This window comes from Myxine glutinosa, chromosome 14, assembly GCF_964187855.1.
Source record: "Myxine glutinosa chromosome 14, kmMyxGlut1.1, whole genome shotgun sequence".
NCBI classification, from domain to species: domain Eukaryota; kingdom Metazoa; phylum Chordata; class Myxini; order Myxiniformes; family Myxinidae; genus Myxine; species Myxine glutinosa.
In genome coordinates, this window is record NC_136274.1 from 64,825,873 (window position 1) to 64,851,955 (window position 26,083).

Sequence of the window (26,083 nt, forward strand, 5' to 3'; positions counted from 1 at the left end):
ACGTCGTGGAGAATTCCACCTTTTTGTCTCCGTCATTCAATGCTGTGCTCCCATCTTCCACCACTTTCCCCAGACAATTCATCAGGCCCAGCCATGCGTGCTCAGCCTGAGATACTCCCACAGATCTTAGTGCCTCACTGTTTACTGTGACCCACAACTTCTGAGCCTCGCAGTGAATGGACTGGGTACCGTGGAGTGACGTCATCAGCTTAATACCTGCAATAGTGGGGGGTTTGGAGTTTACATGGATCATCCTCACTTACAAGTTTTAAAAGTAAAACGTCTAGCCGATCGCACAATTACACATTATAGGCTGACTGACTCGGTGGTTCCAGATATGTCAGACAAATGTCATGTTTCTCACACTGGTAGCGGACCTTGCGAGGAATCTGTGAGCCATACATACCTTGGTTTAACCCAGCTGAAGATGTTGCCGTTGCTTGCCTTCTGCTGGTTGTTCCTTTTGGCTGTGAAGATGTTGTTTTGGTAAATTCTGTTGTGCTTTTTGCTGGCAGTGTGCTGAGTGTACTCTGCTTTGATGTGGTAATTGTTATTGATTCCTTGATGGTAGTTTTGGGTAGTTGCGTGGTCGTGATGCTTCTATTTGATCTGGGTCCTTGTGTTTTGGTTAAAATGGTTGGTTGTGTGGTGGTGGTAGTTGGTACCTTGATTCCCACACTAAATGATGATGGCTGTTTAATCATGGTTGTATGTGGAGTCATTGCGGTGGCATGTGTGATGATGATTGGTTGTGTTGTAGTAGCTCGTGTAGTTGCAGCTTGTAGTAATGTCATTATAGTAGTTGGAGTGAGTGGCTTTGTGTTTGTTGTGCTTGTTGCAGGTTGTTTCTGTTCAGAAGCGGTGTTTGTGGTTTGGGTTGCTTTTATTTTGGTGGTGGTAGCTTGTGTACTGGGGGGTGGTCGTATGGTTGTGACTGTAGTTGATGTTTTCTGTAATAGAACAGTAGTTGTGGTTCGTGAATTATTTGTGGTTTGTGGAATATTTGTGGTTATCGGTAGTGTTTTGGTGTTGGTAACTGGTCTAGTGATGGGTAGTTGTATGGTTGTGGCTGTACTGGATATTTTCTGTGATGGAGTGGTAGTTGTGGTTAGTGGATTATTTCTGGTTATAGGCAGTGTTGTGGTGGTGATAGCTGGACTAGTGATGGGTGGTTGTGTGGACATGGCTGCACTTCTTGATATTTTCTGTGATGGAGTGGTAGTTGTGGTTAGTGGATTATTTATGGTTATAGGCAGTGTTGTGGTGGTGATAGCTGGACTAGTGATGGGTGGTTGTGTGGACATGGCTGCACTTCTTGATATTTTCTGTGATGGAGTGGTAGTTGTGGTTAGTGGATTATTTCTGGTTACAGGCAGTGTTGTGGTGGTGATAGCTGGACTAGTGATGGGTGGTTGTGGGGACATGGCTGCACTTCTTGATATTTTCTGTGATGGAGTGGTAGTTGTGGTTAGTGGATTATTTCTGGTTATAGGCAGTGTTGTGGTGGTGATAGCTGGACTAGTGATGGGTGGTTGTGTGGACATGGCTGCACTTCTTGATATTTTCTGTGATGGAGTGGTAGTTGTGGTTAGTGGATTATTTATGGTTATAGGCAGTGTTGTGGTGGTGATAGCTGGACTAGTGATGGGTGGTTGTGGGGACATGGCTGCACTTCTTGATATTTTCTGTGATGGAGTGGTAGTTGTGGTTAGTGGATTATTTCTTGTTTTAGGTAGTGTTGTGGTGGTGATAGCTGGACTAGTGATGGGTGGTTGTGTGGACATGGCTGTACTTCTTGATATTTTCTGTGATGGAGTGGTAGTTGTGGTTTGTGGATTTTTCGTGGTGAGGACTTGTGGCATGCTGGGTAGTTGTGTGATTGTGGTTGTGCTTGTGAATATTTTTTGTTCAGGCGTTTGCATTGTTTTTGTGGTTGGTTGTGCTGTGATGGTGGAACATTGTGTGGTGATATCTGGTTTTATGGTGTTTTCTTGTGAAGTCATTGTGATTGCTGTGGTGGTTGTGATTTCGAGTTGTGAATTTTTGGTTGCTGTGGTTATTTGGGTTGATGCTGTGCTATTTGGTGTTTTGGTCGTGTTTGGATGTGCGGTTGTTTGTAAATCACGATAACTTGTGTTATTTGTTGACTGTTTATTTGTAAACGATGTTTTCAAAACACCTGGTGTCGTTCTGCCTCTACCTGTTAAAAAAGACATGATTTGTGAAAACAGGATTACATTCACAATGTCACATGTTCGATGATCATAACCACCCTCAGAGCACAATTAGACGACTACATCCTGATGCCCCGAGTGGCCCAGAGTCTGAATCGTTGTAGCTAAACAGGCCATTTAAATACGAGTGAAACAGGACTCATGCCATGTTGATGTTATAAAACTTACTTTTCATTTCCATAACTAAGCTGTGCACAAAACCACCAATACACAAAATGTGTGAATTCTGAAAACAGGGCAGCAATTTATGTTCAGGCATTTGAGACGATGTGTCAAGCACTTGATGATTGACTTGATGGTGTAGTGAGCAATATAAGTGTAAGTGATTAATTTGCGAGCCTCCCACATGTTACATCGGGCATGTTTGGAAAGCTGCCAGAATGGGTATGGTCTCTGTAGAAAGAACAGGGGGAAAGATGGGAAGCAGGATTTGATCGCAGTTTGTTGGCTGATGGGAGATTTGGATGGATCGATCAGCATTCTCATTACCTCCGCCAACGAAGGTGGATTGAGGTTATGTTTTCACCCCTGTCTGTTTGTTTGTTTGTTTGTCTGTTTGTCTGTGAACAGGATATCTCAAAAAGTTGTGGACGGATTTAAACAAAATTTGGCAGAGAGGTAGTGTATGTGACAAGGACGAAATGATTATATTTTGGTGAAGATCCTGATTCGCATTTGGCTAGTATAATTTTTTACGTGATTCTTCACCATTGGGAGATAGGTCCAAAAACGATACATAGCAGGATATCTCAAAATGTTGTGGACGCATTTGGACGAAACTTGGTGGACAGGTTGGATGTGTGACTAGGACTAATCGATTCCATTTTGGTTAATTTCTGAATATGGGTTCGGATACGAGAATTATTTAAAACATTGCCTTTTAAATTTAAATTTTTTAAATTTTTAAATTTTTTTAAATGAATTTAATTTTAATTAAATTAAATTAAATTAAATTAAATAAAAAAATTAATTAAATTTAATTTAATTTAATTTAATTTAATGAATTTAATTTAATTTAATTTTTTAAAATTTAAATTCAATTTAAATTTTAAATTGCCATTTAAATAAAACATAAAAACATTGCCTCAAACAGGGAACCATGATTGTCATGGGTCCCGCAAGGCTAACCCCCGCTGTAGTGGGGAAAATGGCCTTAAAACGATCATTCATTCATATTATACGAGAATTATTTAATCTATAAGTGATTCTTCACCATTGAGAGATCGGGCGAAAAGTGATATATAACATTATATTTTTAAAAGTTATGGACGAGTTATGACTAAACTTGGTGGACGAGTTGGTTAGGTGACAAGAACCAGCCGATTTGGTTTTGGTTCAGATTAGATTCTTTATTCAGTGGTATATTACAACACGCTGTTTTTCTTCCTACTCAAAAGGCTTTTTTTCAATTTCCTCATCAATTCAATGCTCACTTCAATTTCCTTTTTTAATTCCATTAAAAAAAATTCAATCTCTTACAGTTCTTCCTTTCTACATTCTCTAAACTCACCCTCATTCCACCCCTCCTCTAACTTTTCCCTATGGATCTCTGACTTGAAAATCACAATAAACCCAGTTTGTCATAAATCTTCGTTTGTCATTAATCGTCCACTTTCTAAATTCCCCCCCTCATCTCTCTCCCCTTCAAATCTCCCCCTTGCCCCTCCCCTTCTAATCTCTCCCCTCTCCCATCCCTTTCAAATCCCCTCCTCACGCCTCCCCTTCAAAACTCCCCCCACCCTCCCCTTCTAATCTCCCCCCCTACCATCTTTCTCCACTTCCTCTCCCTTCCACCTCATACCTCCACCTCCTCCAACCTTCTACTTTGCTCTACCCCCCTCAAATAACTCCTCACTGTGCCTCATCCCATCACCATCAAACTTTTTGTGCTCCTCATCCTTCCCTTTCTCCAAGCTTTTTCTGAAATCTCTGACACACTATCAACAGCTCTCCCTACCTCCCCTCTCACCCCTCATCTTACCCTACCTCTTCCCTCCTCTGTCCTGTACCCGATGCTCCCCCTCCCTCTTCCTTAACGGCATGGACCTCAAACATCCGGGGCCTTCGCTCAAACCTGATTGATCTCTCCATTCAGGTTGCTTCTGACAAACCAGACGTAATCTGCTTAACAGAAACTTTCCTCCTCCAAGATGTCTCTGATTCCTTAATATATCTTCCTGGTTACTCCCTCCTCTGGTATGATAGATCTGAGCCTCGTCCTGGTGGTGGGGTTGCTATCTTTATCAAAAACTCTCGTCCTCACTCTCCTTGCACTGCCCTCTCTCCATCCCACCCCCAGGAGTACCTCTGGCTACGGCGTCCCCTCTGCTCCAAACTTTTGTTCATATGTGTTCTCTACCGTCCTCCAAACAGCGATGACTCCATTTACATCTCGCTGTCTGACAACATGGACTATCTTCTATCCATCACAACTCTCATTCCTTATATGTGGTGACTTCAATTGTTATCATGCCAGCTGGCTGGGTGTGGGTTCCTCCCACACCAACCATGGCACCTCAGCAAAGGACTTCTGCGACTCATTGGGACTGACTCAATCTGTCAATTTACCGACCCAGGTCTCAGTCAATGGCGCATCTTCTCTTGAGACTTGGTGATGATTAACTTCTCTGCAAATGTCAGCTGTTCTTCTTCTGCTCGAATCGGTTCATCTGATCATTTGCTTGTTAAAGTGGACATCTCTCTGGTCGTTCTCAGAGAGCCCCTTCAGCGTCGACGTGTCTGGCATTTCACTCAAGCCGACTGGCACGGTCTTCAAGCACCCATCAATCATCTGGACTGGTCTGATGGTCTCCCATCTTTACTGCATCTGACATCAGCTCATCCTGGGAATTCTTCCAAAGAAAATTGCTCTCTCTCATGCACAGATTTATCCCTTCTCGTCTTCAGTTGTCCTACCCTTCCTCCCGTCCATGGTACACTGAATCTTGTGGTGAGGCAGTTGCCCTGAAACAACTTGCCTTTGCCTCATGGAAGGCAAATCCAACAGAAGGCAATCTCAGTTCCTTTCACAAAGCTTGGAACAAGTGGGTGTCTAGTGTCTACCCTCAGGAGAGCCAGGAAAAGATATTTTGCTAATCTCAAGACTGAACTCTCAAACCTGTCTCCTTCCTCCAAATCCTGGTGGTGTCTGGTCAAATATGTTTCTGGTGTTTGTGCCCCCTCCATCCCCTGCCATACCTCAAACGGATCCACAGCTGACACCACACGTGACAAAGCTGAATGCCTCAACTCTGTGTTTGCCTCAAAATCTTGTGTCCCAAACCCATCTCTCTCTGTACCCACCTTACCCAGTCGTACCTAGCTGCTCTTGGACTCTGTGTCCTTCTCTCCTGACAAGGTGGAGAAGTTTCTGTTAAGCCTCGACTCTAATTCTGCAACTTGACCAGATGGCATCAGCCCACAGGTTCTAAAGTCCTGCTCTGCTGCTCTATCTCTCCCTCTCTCTGTTCTCTTCACCCTCTCTTTTGCTCAAGGTCATCTGCCATCTGCTTGGAAATCAGCCAACATTACCGCTTTACACAAAAAGGTGCAAAAACAGACCCTTGCAGCAACAGACCAATCAACCTGCTCCCAATAATCAGCAAGGTCACGGAAGCCATCATCGCTTCTGATATTAATCAGAAGCTATGATCGCTTCATCGCTTCATCGCATCAAATCCTTCCTCTTCTCCAATGGCTTGATCTCGGATCATCAATTTGGATTCAGACCAGGTCATTCTACTCTGGACATGCTGCTTCTGCTGTGTTAACAATGGATGGAGGTCCTCAATGCTAAACAGGAATTCAGAGCTGTCTCCCTTGACATATCTCATGCCTTCGATACGGTCTGGCATCCCACCCTGCTCACCAAACTCTCCTCCTATGGTATCCATGGAAACCTCCACGCATGGCTTGCCGACTTCCTCTCTGGTCGCAGTCAACGTGTGGCCCTGAATGGATTTCTCTCATCTCCCCTTCCTGTTCAGGCTGGAGTTCCCCAAGGCAGTGGGCCCTGTGTTTTTTCTGGTCTTCATCAATGATCTCTCCGACTCTTGAGAAAATCCTCCCTATCTCTTGGCTGATGACTCCACTCTCTGCCGCTCCATATCTCAACCATCAGATTGGCAGACAGCAGCCTCTTCACTCTCTGCTGACCTGGATGACATCACAAACTGGTCAAACAAATGGAACATGTCTTTCAATCCTGACAAATCTCACACTCACTTTGTCTCTCCGAAAAAATCGTCTGCACAACCCTCCCATCTACTTTCTTAACAAACCTCTCAAAGAAGTTATGTCACTCAAGCTTTTGGGTCTCACTATCTGCCATGATCTTTCCTAGGAAAATGACATTTCCAAGCTGGCTTCCAAAGCCAGTCGCCGACTAGGCATCCTCCGTAGTGCAAAGTTCTTCCTGGGCACTTCATCCGCAGATCAATGGAATACTGCTCTCCCCTCTGGGCTGGTGCTCCTGCCTCACACCTAGCTCAGCTTCACGCGGTTGAAACCAAAGCATTCAGAATCATTGGTTTCTCCCGAGATGAAGCTGAATCTGAGGGCCTTTCTCTCTCTCACCGCAGGCAGGTTGGTGGTCTTTCTGTCTTCTACCGACTCTTCTTCGGCTTTGCTCCCCCTGCTCTGTCTGTGCTCTGTCCCCCAAATATTCCTGCAGGATTCACAAGATCTGCCAGCAACCCTCTTCTGGTGAAACTGCCAAAATCAAGACTCTGCTCACCTTCACTCTTTCATTCCTCTTTTCTCCCACCTCTGGAACAAACTCCCACAATCTCTTCAATACCTCTCTTCCCTCCAGGTCTTTAAAACAGCTGTTTACCACCATCTCTTATCTTCCCCCATCCAAAACCTTGATCTTTTCTACCCCCGTTAAAACACCCCAAATCCAACCTCTTTCAATCCCCAACTTCTTTCCTTAAATTCCTAGTCGTGTTCATTTGCTTTATACCGTGTACCCCTTTCCTCCCCCCTCAGCCCTCCCCCCTCCACAGATCTACCTACACGAGCCTCCATTCTGTATACAAAAAAAATAAAAATAAAAATAAAATAAAAGGTCGAATGCAGATCCGGCCTATCATTGGGATACAAAACATAAACTGTTCAGCCTGGCTGAGGTATGCGCTCTACCGAGTGCCGTTCTAGTTTTGTTTTGTAATATGGTTGGACAGGAGCGAGTTCCGTTAGGAATGTTGAGATGCTTTGTGATTATTCCCATCATTGGTACTATTGAGCCAATCTGGTTGTCTTAATGACGATACAGTTTTGATTCAATTGTAAACGAACTTAAACTTACATAATTTATGTCATCTATGTGAGTAAACCTTATGAGATTTAATTGTGTGATCTAGTCACACATGTTCGTTTGATACAACTACTTAATTAAACAATCCTCATGTTCGGTTGCCAAATTTATTGGTTAATGCTTGTGGAGAAAAGTACGGTTGCACACAACAACAATAACAGGTATTTTAAGGCCATTTTCCCTGCTAGAGCGGGGGTTAGCCTTGTGGGCCCCATGACAATCTTCTCCATTTTGCCCTATTTTCTGCATCTCTCCTTGTTAACCCCCTTGCCCGCATTTCTTCTTCCACCATCTTTAGCCAAGTCTTTCTCGGTCTTCCCCGTCCTCTACTTCCTTCTACATTCATTTCGATCACTCTTCTCAACCAGTCACTTTCATCCTTCCTCAACACATGACCAAACCATCTCAACCTGTTCCTCTTCACAGCATCCATCACAGACTCTATTCCCATCATCTTTTGCATTTCATCATTTGTCTTCCTCTCTCTCAACGACACTCCGCACATCCACCGAACCATTCGCATTTCCACCCTTTCCAGCCTACGTTGCTGCTCAACGTTCATTACCCATGTCTCGCTCCCATAAATCATAACACTTCTCACACATGCAGCATACACCTTTCCCTTCAGCTTCAACGACACTCCCCTCCTCATCAGCACGCCACTCAGTTCCCGAAACTTCTTCCATGCACATCTCACTCCAGCAACCGTTGCCGAGTCAGATCCACCTTCTCCATTCAGCATGTCTCCGAGGTAGCAAAATGTTTTCACACCTTCCAGCTTCTCGCCATCTCCAACATCCAACTCAACATTTCCTCCATCTACAGCTCCCTCTGTGCACACCTTACACTTGAATGTAGCTGCCACACTGGTTAATGACCCTCTCAGACCACTATACCTATAGGCTTCCGGTGCCTCGGGCGAGTGAAGCGTACTTCGAGCTCTCCACGGCATCGAAGTTTAAGTGTTTTCCCATTCTTGTCTTTGTCAAATTTCCACTGGTTATTTTGCTGTGTACGTGTTATTGTGTGTTTCTGGTTGGTATTCGTTTGTAATTCGTACAAACTTGTGTGTAGTTAATCGTTTTCTGGGTCGTACCTTGTGCGCGGCCTAGTAACTTGGGGCTTCCCTCCCCCCGTCGGTGTTTTGTCGATTTGGGTTCTTTCCTTCGCTGTATTGCTTGTTTCTTTTATTTTATTTTCTCCCCCTCACCTCACCTCCCGAGACAAATAATTCCATATTGATTCTTTCTCTCCTCCCGGACACGTGCTTGTTAGCTCTCCTCCTCGTCTCGACTTGTGCCCCGCCCCCTGTATCTCGTTTTTCTTCCGCCTCTGCTCCTTCTTTCTCAAATCCACGTTCTCGCTTGGAGACTTTTCCCAGATTGTTTATCATGGTTTTCATGGTTCTGTTTGGATATTGTTGGAATATGTTTAAACCGCAGCCGTGATGCTGACGCCCCCTCCCTCCCCCCCGAATTTCCATGTTTTAATCGTTTCCCAGTGTGTACCCTGGTCAGAATAAGTACACCGTATCCCTGCGTGTCGTAAGAGACGACTAAGAGGGTTGGCGTCAGGAAGGGCATCCGGCCATAAAAACATTGCCTCAAAAAGAGAACCATGACAATTACAACTACATATGGGCAGGGTGCAGCCCAAAGTGGAGATCGGTTTCTGAGGTTTGGGACATGGAATCTAGGGACAATGACAGGGAGATCAGGAGAAGTGGTGGAAGTATTGGTCAGAAGAAGAGTGGACATATGTTGTGTGCAAGAGACGAGATGGAAGGGAAGTGGTGTGAGAATGGTGAAGGGTAGGCAGGGACAGAAATACAAGTTTGTGTGGCAAGGGTGCCCGGAGGGCGTGAATGGTGTTGGTGTCCTGTTTTCTGAGGAGTTTGTAGACAGTGTGGTGAGTGTGACTAGAGTGAGTGATAGGTTGATGATGGTGGAAATGATGATTGGAAAGCTCTTGGTGAACGTCATCTCGGGATATGCTCCGCAGGTTGGTCGAAGCAATGAAGAGAAGGACAAGTTCTGGTGTGCGATAGAGAAGCTGATGGAAAACGTGAAAGATGAGGAAGTTGTTGTGGTGGGAGGAGACCTGAATGGACATGTGGGAAGGAGTATGGATGGTTTTGAGGGAGTTCATGGGGGTTACGGATATGGTGTGAGAAATGGAGAAGGTGAAAGGATTTTGGAGTTTGCTGATGGAGCTGATTTGTTGATTTGTAATACTCAGTTCCAGAAAGAGGATAATAAGCTTGTTACATACACGTCAGGTGGGTCGACGACAACCGTTGACGACCTGATGGTGCGTAGGCGAGATAGGGGGCACCTCCGGGACACAAAGGTGATCCTGGGGGAGGAGGCTGTTTCACAGCACCACTTGGTTGTCTGCGACATAAGAGTGAAAGGTGCGAGGAGAGCGCGGCGGGTGAAGTACCAACCAAGAATGAAGGTGTGGAGGTTGAAAGAGGTGACAGTAAGGGAGGCATTAAAAGAGAGGCTGAGTAGGGTAGAGGATGATGTGGTTGAGCTTGAAAGTGGTTGGATGTCAATGAAAGCTAGTCTGTTGGGAGCCGTTGGTGAGGTATGTGGATGGACAAAAGGACCACCGAGGCACTCGGAAACATGGTGGAGGGATGATGAAGTTGGAAAGAGGATTGACGAGAAGAGGAAGAAGTTCAATAAGTGGCAGAAGGCGAAGGGTACGGGAGCAGAAACAGCAGAGCATGAAAGTTATAAGGCAGCCAGGAAGGCTGCAAAGAAAGAGGTAGCAAAGGTGCAGGAGGCATGTAGGAAAATGTTCGGAGAACGCTTGGATTCGGAAGAGGGTCAGAAAGCAGTATTCAGGATTGCAAAGCAGATAGCGAAAGAGAGGTGTGATGTGATGGGGGTGAGTTGCTTGAAGGATGAAGTGGGACAAATCGTTGTCGACCCAGATGGAATTAAAGGAAGATGGAAAAGATACATGGAAATGCTGTTGAATACAGAGAATGAATGGGGTGGCAACATAGAGAGTAACCCAGTTTTAGGACCAGCAGAGAAGATAACTGAGAAGGAAGTTGAGGAAGCGATAAAAGCAATGAAGAGTGGAAAAGCGGGAGGGCCGACAGGAGTTGTGGGAGATATGTTGAAGGGAGCAGGAAGTTGGGGTGTGAAGAGAATGACAGAGATCTGTAATCTGGTGGTGAAAGAAGGCCGCATTCCAGTGGATTGGGAACTGAGTACCCTCGTCCCTCTATACAAGGGGAAAGGTGACCCTCTGGAGTGTGGCTCGTACCGAGCGATAAAGTTATTGGAGCATGGAATGAAGGTATTGGAAAGGGTGTTGGAGAGGAGGATAAGGAAGAAAGTGAAGATCGACGAAATGCAGTTTGGATTTATGCCAGGAAGAGGAATGACAGATGCGCTTTTCATTGTGAGGCAGTTGCAGGAGAAGTACATGGAGAAGAGGAAGAAGTTGTTTTTTGGGTTTGTTGATCTGGAGAAAGCATTCGATAGGGTTCCATGCAAAGTATTGACATGGGCATTGAGGAAGTTAGGAGTGGAGGAATGGTTGATCAGAGTAGTGATGGCAATGTACAAAAGAGCGCGCACAGCTGTAAGGACGAAGGACGGGAACAGTGGTGAGTTTGAGGTGAAGGTGGGAGTGCATCAGGGGTCGGTACTAAGTCCACTACTATTTGTAGCTGTGATGGAGGTGCTGGCTCAGAACATAAAGGAGGGTTTACCGTGGGAGTTGTTGTATGCAGATGATCTGGTGTTGATTGTGGAAAGTATGGATGGACTGAAGGAAAAGATGAACAAGTGGAAGGAATGTATGGAGACAAAAGGTCTGAAGGTGAATATCGGAAAGACGAAGGTGATGGCAAGTGGTAAAGCATGTGGTGAGGTGGAAAGAACTGGGAAGTGGCCGTGTGCTGTGTGCAGGAAGGGTGTCGGAGTGAACTCCATTCAATGTACAATGTGCGCTGAGTGGGTTCATCAAAAATGTCGTGGTCTGAGAGGGTCATTTACCAGTGTGGCAGCTACATTCAAATGTAAGGTGTGCACAGAGGGAGCTGCAGATGGAGGAAATGTTGAGTTGGATCTTGGAGACGGCGTGAAGTTGGAAGGTGTGAAAATATTTTGCTACCTCGGAGACATGCTGAATGGTGAAGGTGGATCAGACTCGGCAACGGTTGCTCGAGTGAGATGTGCATGGAAGAAGTTTCGGGAACTGAGTGGCGTGCTGATGAGGAGGAGAGTGTCGCTGAAGCTGAAGGGAAAGGTGTATGCTGCATGTGTGAGAAGTGTTATGATTTATGGGAGCGAGACATGGGTAATGAACGTAGAGCAGCAACGAAGGCTGGAAAGGGTGGAAATGCGAATGGTTCGATGGATGTGCGGAGTATCGTTGAGAGAGAGGAAGACAAATGATGAATTGCGAAAGATGATGGGAATATTGCCTGTGATTGATGCTGTGAAGAGGAACAGGTTGAGATGGTTTGGTCATGTGTTGAGGAAGGATGAAAGTGACTGGTTGAGAAGAGTGATGGAAATTAATGTAGAAGGAAGTAGAGGACGGGGAAGACCGAGAAAGACTTGGCTAAAGATGGTGGAAGAAGAAATGCTGGCAAGGGGGTTAACAAGGAGAGATGCAGAAAATAGGGCAAAATGGAGAAGATTGTCATGGGGACCGCAAGGCTAACCCCCGCTCTAGCAGGGAAAATGGCCTTAAAATGCATGTTGTTGTTGTCAGACCACTACATTTTTGATGAACCCACTCAGCGCACATTGTACATTGAATGGAGTTCACTCCGTCACCCTTCCTGCAGACAGCACACGGCCACTTCCCAGTTCTTTCCACCTCACCACATGCTTTACGACTTGCCATCACGTTCGTCTTTCCGATATTCACCTTCAGACCTTTTGCCTCCATACATTCCTTCCACTTGTTCATCTTCTCCTTCAGTCCATCCATACTCTCCCCAATCAACACCAGATCATCTGCATACAACTCCCACGGTAAACCCTCCTTTACGTTCCGAGCCAGCACCTCCATCACAGCTACAAATAGTTGTGTACTTAGTCCCGACCACTGATGCACTCCCACCTTCACCTCAAACTCACCACTGTTCCCGTCCTTCGTCCTTACAGCTGTGCGCACTCCCTCGTAATGTGTCTCGTAATGTGTCTTATGTTACTATAATTCACCAAATGTCTGTCTGTCTGTCTGTCTGTCTGTTCGAAGGTACCGTAAAAACTGCTGAACCCATCGCAAAGATATTTTGGGTGGATAATCCTGGGATCTCCAGGAGTAAAATAGGCTATTTAGTTTTCCCAATTTCAGCGTTAGTCTCCAGCATTCTCAGGTTTGGACTCCCGCATAACATTCGCGTTCGCATAACGTTCATTGTTCTCATTGTGACGACGCACAAACGGCTGCACCCAGGAAAGCAACATGTCTCCATCGATCGCTAACAGATCGCTGTCTCCATCGATCTTGCCAAGGCCGTAACAGCTATCGGCTCGAAATCCTTTTAACTGTTGATTTGGTACAGTTACACGTATCGGGAATTTGGTACACATATCGGGAGTACATACGACATAGCGATTGTGAACACGATTATCGATCACGATTCACGATCACGATCATCATGATCATGGTGTATCGATCACGATTTGAAACACGATGGAATAATATTTACCGATATGAACAGTGATGTGGCTTTTATTGAAATTCTAAAGATACTGTTTCGATTTTGATGATTTGCGTGTGATATGATTCAACGGATGTTCATATGAATCGTTTAAAATCAAAAAAACCTTCAATTTCTGATATTTTGCCATCGCCATATGCAGATTCGCCATGGTTCCACGATCTATGTTTCTATACGTGAACGTACCCGTTTGTTTGCGAACGGGTACGTTTTTAATGGAAGTCCTTCACGAACTTGCTGCCCATGTCTGACGTGTGACTGAAGGTGCTACAGGAATGTGGAATTTATTGGTTTCATGCTTTAGCATTCGCCGTATCTGCATTGCCTGTTTGCTTCTGGCCTCCCACCCGTGCATAGCACGGGTATCTCTCTAGTAATGTACAAATGTGTTATAATGCACATCTCTCGAGAGGATGGATTCATTGTTTACCTCTGGTGTATCTCATGTGTTACATGGGTCAAGCATGTAAATCTTGTATTTAAATAATTTGAAGTTTTGTACTCGATATATTTATTGTAAACATTGTCTGCCTCTGGTGTATCTCATGTGTTACATGGGTCAAGCATGTAAATCTTGTATTTAAATATATTTGAAGTTATGTACTCGATATATTTATTGTAAACATTGTCTGCCTCTGGTGTATCTCACGTGTTACATGGGTCAAACATGTAAAGCTTGTATTTAAATATATTTGAAGTTACATACTTGATATATTTAAAATATACATTGTCTGCGAGGTGTATCTCATGTGTTACATGGGTCAAGCCTGTTTTTGTAAATCTTGTATTTAAATATATTTGAAGTTACATACTTGATATATTTAGAATAAACATTGTCTGTCTCTGGTGTATCTCACGTGTTACATGGGTCAAGCATGTAAAGCTTGTATTTAAATATATTTGAAGTTACATACTCGGTATATTTATTGGAAACATTGTCTGCCTCTGTTTCATCTCATGTGTTACATGGGTCAATAAGCCTGGTTGTGTCAATATTGTATTTAAATGTACTAGCGTGGCTCAGTGCGCTCTGCACGCCTCACCACACATTGCTTCAGAGGGATAGTCATCCATGACCATGCCTGCTTTCTCAGGGAGTGAGGGATGGTGGGAATGGTGGGTGGGGGTGAGTGGTGGTGATGGTGTATTGGAGATTGTTGGGGGGGGGGGGGGGCGAGGGGATGGGGTGGATGGTGATGGGGGGATGGTGGGGCAGGGTGGCCAAATATATATTGTGCTCTGATTGAATATATACTATAAATCATAAATCATAACCCAACACGTATAAATAAAAAGGAACTGAGCACAAATTTATATTTATTTTAGATTATCAGTAAGAGCAGGAAGGGGAGGTCAATACAAATTTATCAAAAACTGGATGGGAAAGTTAAACTTCCAGCCTTACAGAGCAGACCTGCCCCCAATACACCACCTCCCTTAGACTTCCGGCCGAGTTTTTAGGACGTACAGTCGTGGCCAAAAATATTGGCACCCTTGCCCTTTTTTACAAATAACTCACAATTTTCTCGAAAAATAAGTTGAAATTGACACAAAAGTATTTGGTCTCCACAATTCTTTATTTCACTGTTATATTACAGAACCTTTGTTTTTGATTTAGAACTTAATATATCCTTTTAAATAAGAAAATAAAAAGAAATGGCATTGAAAAAAAATATTGACACTCGACTTAATATTTGGTAGCACGGCCTTTGGACAAAATAACTGTGGTCAAGTGCTTCCTATAAACCATGAATAAGCTTCCTACACCTCTCTACTGGCAGTTTGGGCCACTCTTCTTGTCCAAACTGCTCCAGCTCTCACAGATTTGAAGGGTGCCTTCTCCCAACTGTTGTTTTCAGATCTTCCAACAGGTGTTCAATGGGATTTAGATCTGGACTCATTGCTGGCCACTTCAGAACAGTCCAGCGTTTTGTCTTGAACCATTCCTGGGTGCTTTTTGAAGTGTGTTTGGGGTAATTGTCCTGCTGCAAGACCCATGACCTTTGATGGAGATCCAGCTTTCTGACACTGGGTTGAACATTGTGCTCCAAAATGCCTTGGTAATCTCCTGATTTCATGATGCCATGCACACATTCATGGTACGCAGTGCCAGAGGCAGCACAGCGACCCCAAAACATCACTGAACCTCCTCCATGTTTAACTGTAGGGAAGGTGTTTTTTTCTTTGAAGGCTTCATTTTGTAGGCATTTGAAGGCATCTCTATGTTTACGTCTGTAAACATAGAGATGATGTGCTTTACCAAAAAGCTCTGATTTTGTCTCATCTGTCCACAGGACATTCTCCCAGAATTAATTTGGCTTGTTCAGGTGTGTTTTGGAAAACTCCAGTCGGGTTTTCTTACGTCTCTCTCTCTCAGCAGTGGCGTCCTCCTGGGTCTCCTACCATAGGACCCCCTTTCATTGAGTTTGCGACGACTGGTGTGAGTTGAAACTATCATACCTTGTGTCTGAAGGTCAACTTGAATCTGGTTGGCAGTTGATCGAGGTGCTGTCTCCACCATTCGAACAATCCTTCGCTGCAATCTTTGATCAAATTTTCTCTTGCCACGACCAGGGAGGTTGGCTACAGTGCCATGGGCCTTCAACTTCCTGACAACATTGCGTACGGTGGACACAGGATCAAGGTCTCTGGAGATGGACTTGTAGTCTTGAGATTGTCCATGTTTGACTACAATTTTGTGTCTGACCTCCTCAAACAATTCGCTGGTTTTCTTTCATTTCTCCATTCTCATTAAGGTACACACAGTGACACAAAACAGGAGAATGACTCCATTTCTCTATTCAAAATGGTTGAATGAGTGATTTTTATATTGCAGGCACCTGCAACTTATCACAGGTGAGTTCAATTTCAAAGTCAAGGAGAATCACCTGCTTGAAATCTAATTATTTCTAACAACTTCTAAAAGGTGCCAATAAAAAAGCCCGGGCCATTTTAGGATTTCTGTGTGGAATAAGCTAGGATTTAGTCATTTTTTAGTTTTTTGTTTTGTTCCACTGAAAACCAAAGAAATACATATGTGGATACCAAAAGATTTTTAAAAATTTCAACAATTTTCTGGAAGAAATGGTGCATTATTTGAAAAATGTGCAAGGGTGGCAATATTTTTGGCATATTTTCGATATATTTATTGTAAACATTGAAGCAACATTGTTTGTTCGAGGTAATAACAGCGATGTAGCTGGAAATTAATTCTTCCCACGTCACAGAAGCAATGGCAAGTAATTTACAACAAAGGCAATTGTGAACCAGAAGACGATTTATCGCTGTTTGTTTGTCTTGCAGTTCGTATTATTATGGGACGACATCATAAGATCATTGCAGTTCAGTGGTGCTCAGAAACGGTGCTTCATTTATCATTCTCTGTGCAGTGTACTGGTTTGGATTCATGACATCAGCCTCACCATGGGAAGCACTTCTACCTTGCTTCAGGAAATCACCCAACTTATGCACAGCTCAACAGGAGATCATAAGCTTTGTAGAAACTGCATCCCATCAAAGGATGCACTGAATATCTGAGTTCAGCCTCCCCGACTCGCTTAGACCCAACCGCTCGTACTGACCGCAGATCGTGGGCGTACTGTCCGTATACTCTCTATGATCTCGCGATGACTCCTTGGAGCGTGGGCGTACCTTATATGATATTGTGATAACTCATGAGCCGAGAACACCTAAGGGACGTAGAACTAGGATTTATGGCAATTACGATGCTGGAATGGCGATTATTTGGTTGAAATATTGGTGAGGTGAAGTGGTTTGAGAATGGGATTTGGAAAGCGGAAGTATGAGAATGGAGGTTCGAGTATGGGTGTCAGAAAATGAGTGTTTTGTGTACGGGTATTTGAGAATGCACAGTTTGAGAACGGCAGTTTGAGTACGGGTGTGGAAGAATGGTGGTTTGGGTATCATGAGGAAGAGAATGATGATGAATATAGCAAAAACGATCAGCATAAAAACCTAAGTCCAGGAAAATACTAAACAAAATAGCAATTAATTAAATTGGTGTTGAAAAAAAAAAGTCCAGGAAAATAGTGAAAAAATAGCAATGAAATTGCTGTTCAAAAAAAAAAATCCAGCAAAATATTTAAACAAATTGTGAGAAAAAACATAGTATAGAAAAAATAGTGAGAAATAGCAATGAAATTGGTGTAAAAAACAAACAAACCCCAAAGTTCAGGAAAATAGTAAAAAGATAGCAACCAATTGTAAGAAAAAAACAAAGTATAGAAAAAATAGTGAAAAAATAGCACTGCAACCATCAAAGTCCACAAAATAATAAAAGAATAGGAAAGGATAACCTATTTTATGCTACTTTTATGGAGAAAAATACGAGTTTTATACAAGTAATTATATATACACTACAAAGTTTTTACACTTTACAATTATATACACTACGATGTCAATAGTTTTAGAACACCTCAGTTTTTCCAGTTTTTATTGAAATTTATGCAGTTTAATGTCCAGTGAATAACCTGAAATGGTACAACGGTAAGCAGTAAACTGCTCGAGGTTAAAAAAAAGTTTAGGTTAGCAAAAATGGGAAAATAATGTAAATTGCACAGTTATATTGTTAAAAAAAAGGCCTTCTTCAGGGAACAAGTAATGGGTTAACAACTTACAGCTGTTATGCAGCAATGTAAGTAAATTAAGCCTTGAAAGTTGATGCAAACAATTCCGACAGGTGTCCCAACCTCTGCTGATTACTTGATTACAAACCCCCTGTCTGTATAAAAGCAGTATTGGAACAGACTGTTATTTCAACCTCTTAAGCATTATTTGGACAATATTGCACTGCAGGAAGTAGTATATTGGAAACTGGAGGAAACTCTGGCAGGAAGAGGTCTGGCAGACCCAAAGCCACAACAGAATCAGAAGACAAGTTTCTGAGAGTCAACAGCTTGCGTGATAGGTGGCTCACAGGACAACAGCTTCATGCACAGCTTAACTCTGGTCGAAGTAAACAAGTCTCAGTTTCAACTGCGAAGAGAAGACTTCGAGCTGCATGTTTGACAGGTCGAGTGGCAGTAAGAAAGCCATTGCTAAGATGGCAAGATAAGAAAAAGAGGCTTGCCTGGGCCATGAAGCACCGCCAGTGGACTACTGAAGACTGGAAGAAGGTCTTATGGACCGATGAATCAAAATTTGAAATCTTTGGTTCATCACGCAGGATTTTTGTACGCCGTCGAGTAGGCGAAAGGATGGTTCCTCAGTGTGTGACACCAACTGTCAAACATGGAGGAGGAAGCGTGATTGTCTGGGGCTCTTTTGCTGGATCCAGAGTCGGCGACTTGCACAGTGACTGGCACCCTGAACCAAAAGGGCTACCACAGCATTTTGCAGCACCATGCAATACCCTCTGGTATACACCTAGTTGGTCAGGGGTTCATCCTACAGCAAGATAATGACCCTAAACACACCTCCAGGCTATGTCAAAACTACCTTCGAGGAAAACAACAAGACGGTAGGCTTCAAATCATGGAATGGCCAGCACAGTCTCCAGACTTAAACCCTATCGAGCTGGTTTGGGATGAACTGGACAGAAGGGTGAAAGCAAAGCAACCTCCAAGTATGTGTATATATATGGTGTTTTATTTTTGAGAGATTTTCCCCAGGAGCGGAGGGGGTAGGGTGGGCGAAGGTGGTTATTAGATGAGCAACACACATGGACCACACACCACCACCCCTTGACGAGACCCATACACTCTGCACAGATGCACACAATTTTTAATTTTTTTTTGTATATAACATATTTTGAATCGGTACCAGAGCAGTCAATCCACAAGCCCGAACCTTGGTGAACAACCTCGTATGTGGTACCTTATCAAATACCTTCTTAAAGTCCAGATATACTATGTCCACTGCCATTCCCCCATCCACCCAATCAGAAAAAGTTTCAAATAATTAAAATATTTCTTCGACAAGACCTACCTTTGGTAAATCCATGCTGACTACCTTTAATTAGTTTGTAATTATTGAAATGGTATCTCATCAATTAATTAATGACAACACCTGAGTTATTGCTTGCTGAGTTAATTAACTTGCCTCTGTTTACACCGATACTGATTTTGGCTTGCTGGGATATTTATTAACTTGCCTGTTTACACCGATACTGATTTTGGCTTGCGGAGTTATTTTATTGACCAACTTCTGTTTAATCCGATACTGATTGTGGCTTGCTGAGATATTTATTAACTTGCCTCTGTTTACACCGATACTGATTTTGGCTTGCTGAGATATTTTATTGACCAACTTGTGTTTACTCCGATACTGATTTTGGCTTGCTGAGATATTTATTAACTTGCCTCTGTTTACACCGATACTGATTTTGGCTTGCTGAGATATTTATTAACTTGCCTCTGTTTACACCGATACTGATTTTGGCTTGCTGAGATATTTATTAACTTGCCTCTGTTTACACCGATACTGATTTAGGCTTGCTGAGTTATTTTATGGACCAACTTCTGTTTAATCCGATACTGATTTTGGCTTGCTGAGTTGTTTTATTTACCAACTTCTGTTTGCACCGATACTGATTTTGGCTTGCTGAGATATTTATTAACTTGCCTCTGTTTACACCGATACTGATTTTGGTTTGCTGAGTTATTTTATTTACCAACTTCTGTTTGCACCGATACTGATTTTGGCTTGCTGAGATATTTTATTGACCAACTTCTGTTTAATCCGATACTGATTTTGGCTTGCTGAGTTATTTTATTAACTTGCCTCTGTTTACACCGATACTGATTTTGGCTTGCTGAGATATTTTATTGACCAACTTCTGTTTAATCCGATACTGATTTTGGCTTGCTGAGTTATTTTATTAACTTGCCTCTGTTTACACCGATACTGATTTTGGCTTGCTGAGATATTTATTAACTTGCCTAGTGTTTACACCGATACTGATTTTGGCTTGCTGAGATATTTTATTGACCAACTTCTGTTTACTCCGATACTGATTTTGGCTTGCTGAGATATTTTATTGACCAACTTCTGTTTACTCCGATACTGATTTTGGTTTGCTGAGATATTTATTAACTTGCCTCTGTTTACACCGATACTGATTTTGGCTTGCTGAGATATTTTATTGACCAACTTCTGTTTAATCCGATACTGATTTTGGCTTGCTGAGTTATTTTATTAACTTGCCTCTGTTTACACCGATACTGATTTTGGCTTGCTGAGATATTTATTAACTTGCCTCTGTTTACACCGATACTGATTTTGGCTTGCTGAGATATTTTATTGACCAACTTCTGTTTACCCCGATACTGATTTTGGCTTGCTGAGATATTTATTAACTTGCCTCTGTTTACACCGATACTGATTTTGGCTTGCTGAGATATTTTATTGACCAACTTCTGTTTAATCCGATACTGATTTTGGCTTGCTGAGTTATTTTATTAACTTGCCTCTGTTTACACCGATACTGATTTTGGCTTGCTGAGATATTTTATTGACCAACTTCTGTTTACTCCGATACTGATTTTGGCTTGCTGAGATATTTATTAACTTGCCTCTGTTTACACCGATACTGATTTTGGCTTGCTGAGATATTTTATAGACCAACTTCTGTTTACTCCGATACTGATTTTGGCTTGCTGAGATATTTATTAACTTGCCTCTCTTTACACCGATACTGATTTTGGCTTGCTGAGATATTTTATTGAGCAACTTCTGTTTACTCCGATACTGATTTTGGCTTGCTGAGATATTTATGAACTTGCCTCTGTTTACACCGATACTTATTTTGGCTTGCTGAGATATTTATTAACTTGCCTCTGTTTACACCGATACTGATTTTGGGTTGCTGAGTTATTTTATTAACTTGCCTCTGTTTACTGCGATACTGATTTTGGCTTGCTGAGTTATTTTATTGACCAACTTCTGTTTACTCCGATACTGATTTTGGCTTGCTGAGTTATTTTATTAACTTGCCTCTGTTTACTCCGATACTGATTTTGGCTTGCTGAGTTATTTTATTAACTTGCCTCTGTTAACTGCGATACTGATTTTGGCTTGCTGAGATATTTATTAACTTGCCTCTGTTTACACCGATACTGATTTAGGCTTGCTGAGTTATTTTATGGACCAACTTCTGTTTAATCCGATACTGATTTTGGCTTGCTGAGTTGTTTTATTTACCAACTTCTGTTTGCACCGATACTGATTTTGGCTTGCTGAGATATTTTATTGACCAACTTCTGTTTAATCCGATACTGATTTTGGCTTGCTGAGTTATTTTATTAACTTGCCTCTGTTTACACCGATACTGATTTTGGCTTGCTGAGATATTTTATTGACCAACTTCTGTTTAATCCGATACTGATTTTGGCTTGCTGAGTTATTTTATTAACTTGCCTCTGTTTACACCGATACTGATTTTGGCTTGCTGAGATATTTATTAACTTGCCTAGTGTTTACACCGATACTGATTTTGGCTTGCTGAGATATTTTATTGACCAACTTCTGTTTACTCCGATACTGATTTTGGTTTGCTGAGATATTTATTAACTTGCCTCTGTTTACCCCGATACTGATTTTGGCTTGCTGAGATATTTATTAACTTGCCTCTGTTTACACCGATACTGATTTTGGCTTGCTGAGATATTTTATTGACCAACTTCTGTTTAATCCGATACTGATTTTGGCTTGCTGAGTTATTTTATTAACTTGCCTCTGTTTACACCGATACTGATTTTGGCTTGCTGAGATATTTATTAACTTGCCTCTGTTTACACCGATACTGATTTTGGCTTGCTGAGATATTTTATTGACCAACTTCTGTTTACCCCGATACTGATTTTGGCTTGCTGAGATATTTATTAACTTGCCTCTGTTTACACCGATACTGATTTTGGCTTGCTGAGATATTTTATTGACCAACTTCTGTTTAATCCGATACTGATTTTGGCTTGCTGAGTTATTTTATTAACTTGCCTCTGTTTACACCGATACTGATTTTGGCTTGCTGAGATATTTTATTGACCAACTTCTGTTTACTCCGATACTGATTTTGGCTTGCTGAGATATTTATTAACTTGCCTCTGTTTACACCGATACTGATTTTGGCTTGCTGAGATATTTTATAGACCAACTTCTGTTTACTCCGATACTGATTTTGGCTTGCTGAGATATTTATTAACTTGCCTCTCTTTACACCGATACTGATTTTGGCTTGCTGAGATATTTTATTGACCAACTTCTGTTTACTCCGATACTGATTTTGGCTTGCTGAGATATTTATGAACTTGCCTCTGTTTACACCGATACTTATTTTGGCTTGCTGAGATATTTATTAACTTGCCTCTGTTTACACCGATACTGATTTTGGGTTGCTGAGTTATTTTATTAACTTGCCTCTGTTTACTGCGATACTGATTTTGGCTTGCTGAGTTATTTTATTGACCAACTTCTGTTTACTCCGATACTGATTTTGGCTTGCTGAGTTATTTTATTAACTTGCCTCTGTTTACTCCGATACTGATTTTGGCTTGCTGAGTTATTTTATTAACTTGCCTCTGTTAACTGCGATACTGATTTTGGCTTGCTGAGTTATTTTATTGATCAACTTCTGTTTACTCCGATACTGATTTTGGCTTGCTAAGTTATTTTATTAACTTGCCTCTGTTTACTGCGATACTGATTTTGTCTTGTTGAGTTATTTTATTGACTAACCTCTGTTTAATCCGAAACTGATTTTGGCTTGCTGAGTTATTTTATTAACTATCCTCTGCTTACACCGATACTGATGTTGGCTGGCTGAGTTATTTTATTAACTAGCCAGTGCTTACACAGATACTGATTTTGGCTTTCTTATTTATTTTATTAACTATCCTCTGCTTACTCCGATACTGATTTTGGCTTGCTGAGTTATTTTATTAACTAGCCAGTACTTACACCGATCCTGATTTTGGCTTTCTTATTTATTTTATTAACTATCCTCTGCTTACTCCGATACTGATTTTGGCTTGCCGAGTTATTTTATTAACTAGCCAGTGCTTACCCAGATACTGATTTTGGCTTGCCAAGTTATTTTATTAACTAGCCTCTATTTACACCGATGCTGATATTGGCTTGCTGAGTTATTTTATTAACTTACCTCTGTTTACTCCGATACTGATTTTGGCTTGCTGAGATATTTATTAACTTGCCTCTGTTTACTCCGATACTGATTTTGGCTTGCTGAGTTATTTTATTGACTCACCTCTGTTTACCCTGATACTGATTTTGGCTTCTTTTTTTTTTTCTTTTTTTTTTTGTATACAAGATCGAGGCTCGTGAAAGAGCTAACATTAATCACACAAAAAGACAAACCGACACACAAAACACAAAAAACAAGGGGAGCGGCAGACAAGATGGGGAGAGAGGGGGAAGGACACAAAAGAGAGGGGGAAGAGGGGGAAGGACACAAACACAACATTTGAGAGCAGGGACATCGGGAGGACTTGGGGGGAGGTGGGAGAGGAATAAAACATATGAACACTGCAAGGACTCTGGGGTGAATTACCGGGGGTAGAAAAGATCAAGGTTTTCGATGGGGGAAGATAAGAGATGGTGGTGAACAGCTGTTTTAAAGACCTGGAGGGAGGAGTGGGATTGAAGGGAGTGGGGGAGTTTGTTCCAGAGGCGGGAGAAAAGGGGAATGAAAGAGTGAAGGTGAGCAGAGAGCCTAGACTTTGGCAGTTTAACCATAAGAGGGATGCAGGCAGATCTTGTGCGACCTGAAGGAATATTGGGGGGACAGAGCACAGAGAGAGCTGGGGGAGCAAGGCCGGAGAGGAGTCGGTAGAAGTTATTTTACTTGCTGAGTTATTTTATTAACTTGCCTCTGTTTACTTCGATACTGATTTTGGCTTGCTGAGTTATTTTATTAACTTGCCTCTGTTTACTTCGATACTGATTTTGGCTTGATGAGTTATTTTATTAACTTGCCTCTGTTTAATCCGATAATGATTTTGGCTTGATGAGTTATTTTATTAACTTGCCTCTGTTTAATCCGATACTGATTTTGGTTTGCGTAGTTATTTTATTAACTAGCTTGTGCTTACACCAATACTGATTTTGGCTTTCTAATTTATTTTAACAACTGGCCCCTGCTTACACCGATACTGATCTTGGCTTGCTGAGTTATTTTATTAACTAGCCATTGCTTACACAAATACTGATTTTGGCTCTCTGATTTTTTTTTTTAATTAGCCTATGCTTACACCGATACTGATCTTGGCTTGCTGAGTTATTTTATTAACTAGCCATTGCTTACACAAATACTGATTTTGGCTTTCTGATTTTTTGTATTAATTAGCCTATCCTTACACCGATACTGATCTTGGCTTGCTGAGTTATTTTATTGACTTACGTCGGACCGGCGAACTACCTTGTTCGTATTTTGGCCAGTCTTGGATGGAAACGTCATGTGAATCATTTATTGGCTCTTGGCTCTGATCATTCATATGCCGCTGATTCCGTTCCACCGTCCAATGTGTCCTTCTTTGAGGTGCCCATGAGCATTTTCCGATTGCCTGTCCCTCTATCTTTTGACACCATTTTTTTTCGTTAATGGGGCTAGGCCCTTTGGCCCAGCATAATTTGATATATATGTGTGTGTGTATGTATATATATATATATATATATATATATATATATATATATATATATATATATATATATATATATATATATATATATATATATATATATTGTTACGGACGCGGTTTAGATGTTATTTACCGAGCGGTGGTATTGCCGCGACCTAACAGTTCCCCCGATTCTTCCCCAACTCACCCGATTCACCCAGACGTTGACCAAATCGCGCTATGCCAAATCAATGATGGAAAGGACACGACGACTGGGAAAGAGGAAACGACGCAAGGGGTACAGTTCTCAAGACCTCCGGAGGAGGGTATAATTACAGTGGTGGAGAAAAGGGGGGTAGATTACACGGCAGAGTGAGGTAAAAGACACAGAAGAGATGGGCACTTAAATACAATCTTATCTATTCCCGGACAGACCACAGACAAACGGAACAAGGCTGACTTACACAGGGATTGATGGCAGGGAGGGACAGGTAGTTCGATGGCACAAGGTGCACCTTGGCTCGGGGACAGGATAAAGCACGGTCCAGTCCAGAAGATGCGGGGAGGCCTCACAGCGCTCGGAGGTGGTCTTGCTTGCTCCAAGCTCAGCGCGCATCTGACGTCACCTCCCTCTTCCTGCGCATGCTCAGCGGGGAGTGACACGCCCTCGGCTGGTTGGCTCCGCCCCACTGGGGCCGGTCCGCCGCTTCCATTGGGTGCGGGGGTTACCGGGCTCCGCCCTTGACGAGGAGCTGACAGGGAGCCCCTATTTGGTAACCCCGTCGAGCACATGTTCGATGGCGGCTCGTTGGGAAGGCCTGGTGCCCTCCCAACACCCCCTACCAACCAAGCCGGAGTGAGGACGCGCACTTCCCGCGCCCGCCGCTGCCGTTGCTGTTGTTGTTGTTGCTGAACCGTGAGGAAGAGCTGCGGGGAGGTATTGGGAGGTCCTAAACTTCCTAACGGTGCCATACAATCACATTCTGGTGCAACGAAGGGTCAGAATTAATGGAAACGAGTCCTTAACTGACATAGACTAAGAATAACTAGCAAGATGTCCTATAGTTGTCTTACATGAGATGCGGTGAACCTGGGCACGACATTTAATGGGGGAAATAGGGGGAGGTCGGGTCTACAGAGTGTTGTTTACAGAAAATGGGACTAGGGAATGGGGGATTGGGGATAGTTGGGAAGTATTGAGGAAATAGGGGAATATTTACAAGCGGATATGGATGGA

General features: G+C 42.6%; 1 long non-coding RNA gene across 1 annotated transcript in view; it reads right to left on the minus strand.

Annotated features, from left to right (window-relative positions):
- The window catches only part of LOC144888823 (uncharacterized), a 48,888-nt gene continuing 22,805 nt past the window's right edge, over nucleotides 1-26,083 (minus strand). Inside the window, exons 2-3 of the long non-coding RNA XR_013621356.1 lie at nucleotides 407-2,200; nucleotides 1-216 (exon numbers count right to left, since the gene is read on the minus strand). This is a non-coding gene — a long non-coding RNA (uncharacterized LOC144888823). The remainder of the gene's footprint in view (nucleotides 217-406; nucleotides 2,201-26,083) is intronic.